Here is a 7,713-nt window from a genome sequence, read left to right on the forward strand (position 1 = left end):
AAGTAAATAAACCGTATTTTCCCTTAAACCTTAAACCATCCCGGGCCAGGCTCAGGAGAGATTTTCGAACTCGCAAGTGGGACGATTGGACCAACCAGGACTTCAAGCGGCGGACGAAGCGACCCGTTCAGCACACACGTGCGCCGGCTACTGCGTAGCTCTGGTCGACAGCTCTGGAATACATATGTCTAGTGTCATATAGCATAACGTAGAGTAGAGTAGAGTAGAGTGTGCCCCTTACATGATGATAATGATAAAATATACAATTTATAAAGAATAATCATATTTGAATTGAATTACTATAGGCAGAAGTGAAGCTGTTTTTTGATGCCTACACGAAGTACATAGGATTCGTCTTCATGAACTCTGAAACAATCAAACGCTTTACGTACTCCTCCTGTGGAGAACGGAACTTGGTGGAGCTGGAAGAAAAGCGGTCAAGATATTAGTCAAGACGTTATCAGAACGAATATATGAAACAATAATAGTATTAATATCGCACCCAGTGAGGTAGACACGTCCACGTGCCGCAGCCAAATGAGCCAAATATGCCGGAGCCGGATAAGACACTGCGCGGTTGCAACGAGGAAACATGTGACAAAGATTGTATGTCAATTGCTGCAGTACATCAATATCCAAGTTGCCCGTATTCTCAATTACGTTGTAACGCGTCGGCTTGGCCGTCCCCTGATTCGCCTGATGGCTGACCATGAAGAACTCCATCTCATTGGGATGGACAATGGTGCGATCGACGACGGTTCCCGGATCGACATTGTTGAACTTGTTATATTGCGATGGAGCTCCGTTCGGAAAGAAGCGCGTATGATGCCGCTTAACTACGATGACGCAGCAAATCTTGGGTTTAATGTGCATCTGAAAGGCGAACGGTCGAGTAGCGATAGAAAATGACAACAAAATCTGGATGCAACGGTTCAAATTACCTTGCAGCAGGCCGCAGAAATTCCTCTCAACTCTTCACTTTTGATCTTGGGGAACTGACCATCGCCGACACCATCACGGTAATAGATGATGTGCTCGGGATAGGATTTCCGGAACTGATAATAAACACGCAAGTGCTCCAGGGTTATCGACTCCATGTCCTCGATCTCCTCCAGGGTAGAGCGTTGCAAGCGATATTGCATGTTATATGAAGCCCCGAATGGATCATGGGAGGCGGCAACACCCACCACACTGGGGATCTCCCACTGATCGGGCGACGGATGACTCACATCGGCACCCAAAAACATTGCGTTCTTTAACAGACAGCGCGGGTCATCCCTTAGCTTGTGATTAATACCGTTCAGCTTGGAATTTACCTTGAGTAGAACGTTACCAATACACTGCGGGTTGCATTTACGCTCGACTGTGATCTGCTTGATGCATTGTGTGAGAATGCCGTGCTTCAGCTCAGCCTTTTGCTTCACGACATCATAACAGCGCCCGACATTTGGTATAATAACGAACACCAAATCAAATTGATTTTTTTTGAAATCGTGGAAATGAGCATCTATTTCACGTTCGTCCTTGTAATTCCGTATCTCGGCTTTGGTATCCAGGCACAGATTGAGGGTGCGACTCTGCTGAAGAACCTGCGACGAAAATTAGTCGGATTAGGATCGGATCTGTTTGAAATGCTGCAATGAACTTACCATCTTCTGAAGCTCGTCCACATACAGGTAGTTAATCTTACCGTAGAGTATGGCCCATTTATGTGGCTTTGGCTTGGGTTCAAAGAATTGCATGCGATCCATGCGCCACGAACCGTTCCTCACCGAAGCCAAATTGTTGTTTTTGTACTCAATCTGAGGCGCATTGAGCGTGCGTGTATTCACGACGATGAAGTCATTGCCCAGCCGTATGCCAAAGTGGCTGATGGTCGGGTCTAAATTGTGCTTGAAATATTCCAGCAAGCGGACGATCTTGGCCTTCCTCTCGTTGGTTGACGTGCCAGCAAACTTAAGCATGGCCGCCACCCGAGCAGCAGTATCCTTGCGCTGCGATACGATACAGATAAATCAAATAAAAGCAGGAAACGCAGAATGATTTGGAGTGAAGGGAAGCTCCCCGCTTGGGAGATTTTTAACTCACCTTCATTGTCTGCCCATCGTCCATGCGACATAGTTCGATAGGCAAATAAATGCGTTTTAACGGCGGCCAAACATGCAAGCAGAGAAGGTTCGGAAACTTTAAATCATACTCCCGAGACTTGAAGTACTTTGCAACGGTCGTTTCTTTCCCATCCAGCTCAAATGTCTGAGTGCTAGCCGGAGCCTTGGAAAGCCCGTTGACTCTGAAGACGCGAGGGGCGCTGCCAAGACAGGCAGGCGGGTCGTAAATTATATAAATGTCATTTAGGAATGACTCAATATCAGAACGCCTGTAGTCAAGATTTGTGCTTTTGTCAATTTTCTGCCGCTGATAATGCTCTATATAGTCAATGATCGACATGGCCTTCGGATAGGCCTTGTGTGATATGTCCACATTAACAAACGGGCGATCGCCAAGCACGAATGTTTGATGGAGCCCAACCAGAGCTTCGTAGCCGTCTTTAAGATCAAAGGCGTTTCCGGGATCAGACCTTTTGAAGAAGGAGCGACCGGCGCGTCTAGCGGTGTTATGACAGGGAGCCGCCAACACAACCTCCAGACACTGCAAGGCTCGCATGGGCTTATCATAAATCTTGTCCTTCATGTAGCTGCAAAAATGGAAAACTGCACACATTCGGTTCAATTCGTTCAATTCGGTTCACTCACCTTCTTAGTGAGCTCAAATCGACTTCCCAGTCCTGTGTCTTCTTGAGCTCCACAGTGTAATTCAAGGTAAGGCCGTGGCGATCTGTTACCTGGACGACAAGAGGGCAAGTTTCACTTCAAAAGCACATCAAACTCAGCGAAATATACAACACTTACTTTCACTTCTTGGCCCTGGGGCTGCATTTTAGTTTCACAACTGAGTAGCACGATGCACGTCCATCATATGCGGCAATCGCACCCCCAAATGTTCAACTCTGTACTGATCAAAAGCCTGACGATAGAACTTCTTAGGAAATACTGACGTGATCTTCACATCGTACTGATAGGCCACCGCAGGCATTTTATCCAAGTTAACGTCGAGATAATTAACAGATACTTGACCTGGTTTTCCCAAAGTTCCACGTTTCATGGTGCCTGCTGGGAGTGGCGGCACCACTTTTTGGGTCTGAGGGAGCAGAGGCTGCAGAGGCAGACCTCGGTTCTGGGCTCTTGGCCATTTTGGGAGTTCGTCTTGCGGTTTTGGTGGACCATAGAACTGGGAGCCTCCTTGGTGTTGTTCATTGTGGCCCTGAAGACGCCTTTGTACTGTCTGCTGTTGTTGGTTCTGTTTTTCTATAGGATCGCGGTGTTGTCCGCGCTGTTGTGGAAGTTGCTGCTGCTGCTGCTGCTTTCCGCCCCAGCCTTCCCCGGCCTTATCGCGCCTCTTCTGACACCTTTGTGTCTGCCATTCTCCTTGCTCCTCTTCCTGCTTCTGCTTCTGCAAGCCAGAGGCGGCAGGACCTCCATATGGAGGGTGAGTAACCTGTTCTCCAGCTAAAGATTCGTGAAGAAGAGTGGAAGAATTAATGGTAAATAATCGATACACGGACCTGCGCTAACAAGTCTAAAGCAAAACAAAATACCCTCAATGGACCGCGATTTATCAAGGTCGCGGTTATTTTGTAACTAAATTTCAAAGCTTCATTGCTACCCACTTGAAATGGAAACCATCAAGTATGCCTTTGAGTAAAATGTCAAAGTTTACTAAATTTTTTTTGTTAAATTCGAACGAAATATTACCCTCTAAAGGTAGCTTTTCTGATAGAAACATAGCTAAAAAGTCGCGATTCATCTAGGGGTCTACTGCTAGTTGGCTACATTCTGAGCAACGTATATGGAGGCCGTATATCGCACATTCACAGAACTCAGGAAGGTCCCCTGAAATTGCAACTCATTCCTCCCAAAACGTACATCTTAAAAGTAAACAACGTACAGCCAGGGTCAAAACAATCCTTCACTTACCTTTTAGTTGATGCTGTTGGAGGGGCTTGCCGAAGTACCGCTTCATGGTTGGTTTGGTTGGTTTTTCGGCATTCGGTTTATATTCTAATCGGAATAAATTTATTTTATTGAACAAATTCGCATGGGTACTTTTCACTTTCAGTTTTGTATTTCACTCACTATTTTCCTTTCCCATTTTTATATTTTTTATTATTTTTATTTTTGTCGAATTTTATCTCTGTTCCCGACGACTGAATTGTTTCGAATGACTGCAATATTTATTTCCTGTTTTCTGATGCCAAACTTTTTACTCTAAATATGTTTGACGTATAGCACTGTGCTGTGTGATCGATTCTAATAATCTTGTAGTTGAATCTGTAGTAAATGATTAATTTTCATTTGGTGTGCAGTTAGTTGGTGCTCAATTAAGAAATTCTGCTTTTCAACTATCCTAGGAATTCTCTAAATAACATTTTTTATACCGGGTACTCGAAGGGTTTAGGGATACTGCTATTTATATTTCAGACCTAACAATAAAAAAATTAACTTAGGTCCTGGAAAATGGGGTTATTTATTATACCCGATACTCAAAATGAGTATTGGGGTATATTAGATTTGTGGTAAAAGTGGATGTGTGTAACGTCCAAAAGGAATCGTTTCCGACCCCATAAAGTATATATATTCTTGATCAGCATCAATAGCCGCGTCGGTTGAGCCATGTCTGTCTGTCCGTCTGTCCGTCCGTCCGTCCGTCCGTCTGTCCGTCTGTCCGTCCCCTTCAGCGCCTAGTGCTCAAAGACTATAAGAGCGAGAGCAACGATGTTTTGGATCCAGACTTCTGTGATATGTCACTGCTACAAGAATATTTCAAAACTTTGCCCCGCCCACTTCCGCCCCCACAAAGGGCGAAAATCTGTGGCATCCACAATTTCGACGATACGAGAAAACTAAAAACGCAGAATCGTAGAAGATGACTATATCTTCAAGAGTGCAAAATCTGAACCAGGTCGTATAATTATTATAGCCAGAATCAAGAAAACAATTTCATTTTTTCTCGCCCTGTCTCTCTCTCTAACACACGTAGCATAGGCGGCTTTGCTTAGAGTAAAACATTAGCGCCTAGATCTCAGAGACTATAAAAGCTAGAGCAACCAAATTTGGTATCCACACTCCTAATATATCGGACCGAGACGAGTTTGTTTCAAAATTTCGCCACACCCCCTTCCGCTCCCGCAAAGGACGAAAATCTGGGGATATTCAAAAATCTCAGAGACTATTAAAGCTAGAGTAACCAAATTTGGTATCCGCACTCCTGTTAGATCTTACTATAAAACGTGTATCTTAAAATTTCGCCCCACCCCCTTCCGCCCACACAAAGGACGAAAATCTGTTGCATCCACAATATTGCACATTCGAGAAAACTAAAAACGCAGAATCATAGATAATGACCATATCTATCAGATGGCTGAATCTGGATAAGATCAGATCATTTTTATAGCCAAAAGGAACAAATCAATTTGCACTGGCTACGCAGCGCCCGACGTCACGCTCAGACTGATTTTCTGTCTCTCTCGCACGCACTCTTTGTCGTGTCGTTTAATATTAGCGGCGTCTGCCGGAGGAGAGCCATACTGACTTAGTATCGGGTATAACTGTAGAGTTGCGGTCTCCGCAGCATTTCACAACGTTCCCAATCGTTTTTGTAATATTTTCCATGAAGGCCTTTGGGTCCCTTGGATCTCTTTAAGACATCCATACGTCCATTGCTGATTTTGCCGTTCTCCACGCTGCTGTAGGGCGCCAGAAGTGGCGGAGCTTGTGAATGAAGTGGGAGTGGCGGGGGGCGGGGCTGGGGCTCCAGTGAGTTGATTAGGTCTGTACTGACCGCCGGTGCAACAGCAGCTGCTTATTATTTTAGTGAAAAACGAACAAAGTTCATCGCTTAGAACTGAAGGGCAGAGTACAACTTTACGGGGAGTAAAGACATAGAGCGACTCTCACACCTGACTTATAATGATGCCCCAACCGACTTTCTGGAGAGATGCAAAGTCAATGGTTTTATAGACGCTATCAAGGACTTAGACACACGCCGCGCAATGGTACTGATGCAGAGAAAGCGTATGAGGAAGCGTTCAGTCAACCATTGACCTGTGATACATCAGTATTGATACATATGCCGTCCGTCACCAAAAGTGCCTACTGTACAAGCTGAAGTGATTAATGGTATTCGACCGGAAACAACCCAATGACAAGGACTCGAAGAACGTCATGGATGGAACCGAGCTGTTACTAACTTTGGACACAGGTGCATCTCATTCTATAATCAAGAGAGGTACTTAATACTTACAGGAAATGTAGAGTCTCTGAACGGCGACAGGTGAAGAGGCGCATATAATAGACATGATGAAAAAAGATCTTAGAATTGCACATATGAGAATTTCGAGGAAGGACTACAGCTCAATCCAGAGAAATGCAAATTTTTCCATCTAGTCATCTAGTACATAGAGAAGTACCGATTAAGACAAACTACTGTGTCACAAGAAGAGGACTATAAGTACCATAAGTACTATACTACCACGGGCAACAATTTCTACAGTTCAAGGGTCCAGAAGAACAGATCGCCTAATCGATAGAGCGGTTGAATGTTCACGGTCTGAACTTAAAGAAAGCATAATAGACATTCAACCAATGAATGCTCCTTCTGCAGATGAGTGGACAGATGACGAGGTCTGTAAAGATCAAGAAGACGATGAGGACCTCGCAGTACTTATAGAGGGCCAAGAACATAATAGAAGGCCAACTCGGGATGAGATGACAAATAAAAGTCCTGTTGCAAAGGCATATTGGGCTCAGTGGATTGAACCTCAAAAACAGAAGTCTATACCGAATTCGGGAGAGTGAGGACGGGAAAGCCATAAATGATTTATTGGTATTACCAAAAAAACGAAACAGACAAGTCATTGAAGAATACCACAACGGCGGTAGTGGTGGACACTTGGGCTTCAGTAGGAAAAGTGCAAAGCAAAACTAAACGAAATACATCTCGAGAGACTGGCACCTTATCATGGAGGATGAAGGAGACTAGGAACTTATTCGGGACGAAAAAGCTTAGGCGGAGGGCAGTGTAACGAATGGGAAAATCCAGTATGGCGACTGTCGAGCTCGAAAGAGCTGTCGAAAGAGAGACGTATGTATATTCAAAGGTACTAATACTAATACTAGTACCAATAGTCATAGCATATTATTGACCAATTGCTTTCAAACTGTGCTCAACTCGCGCAAATCGGCAGGCTGCCACCCGGAAAAAACACAGCACTCAGACAGAACACATGTTCAACATTGCCAGCCCGTTCGAAACATTTGAATTTTTTCAGACAGGTGGTAGGGCCGAAAATGATTGGCAACGGAAATCATGTTCAGAATCATGTTCGCCGGCTTGACAGGCGCTCTGATTGATCGCCAACATTTTAATAGAGAATGGATTTGAATAAAACCATTAGTTTTTTGATTTTAAAACTTTTTTTGTTTATTTTCAAGTTCTTTGTTTATTTTTTTTTTTTTGTCTTCTAATATGTATATTTTTGCTTCTTTTCTGGTGTTTTTTTTTTGTGTGTTTTGGAAAGAAAAGAAAAGTACCTAACAAAATTTGTGTTTTTTTATTTATTTACAAAAATTAAATTACAATTATATAGAGGTTGTG

General features: G+C 43.9%; 1 pseudogene; it reads right to left on the reverse strand.

Moving 5' to 3' along the window:
* Positions 1-250: 250 nt before the first annotated feature.
* Positions 251-4,400, reverse strand: LOC117186892 (annotated as a pseudogene).
* Positions 4,401-7,713: the final 3,313 nt, after the last annotated feature.

This window comes from Drosophila miranda, chromosome 2, assembly GCF_003369915.1.
Source record: "Drosophila miranda strain MSH22 chromosome 2, D.miranda_PacBio2.1, whole genome shotgun sequence".
NCBI classification, from domain to species: Eukaryota; Metazoa; Arthropoda; class Insecta; order Diptera; family Drosophilidae; genus Drosophila; species Drosophila miranda.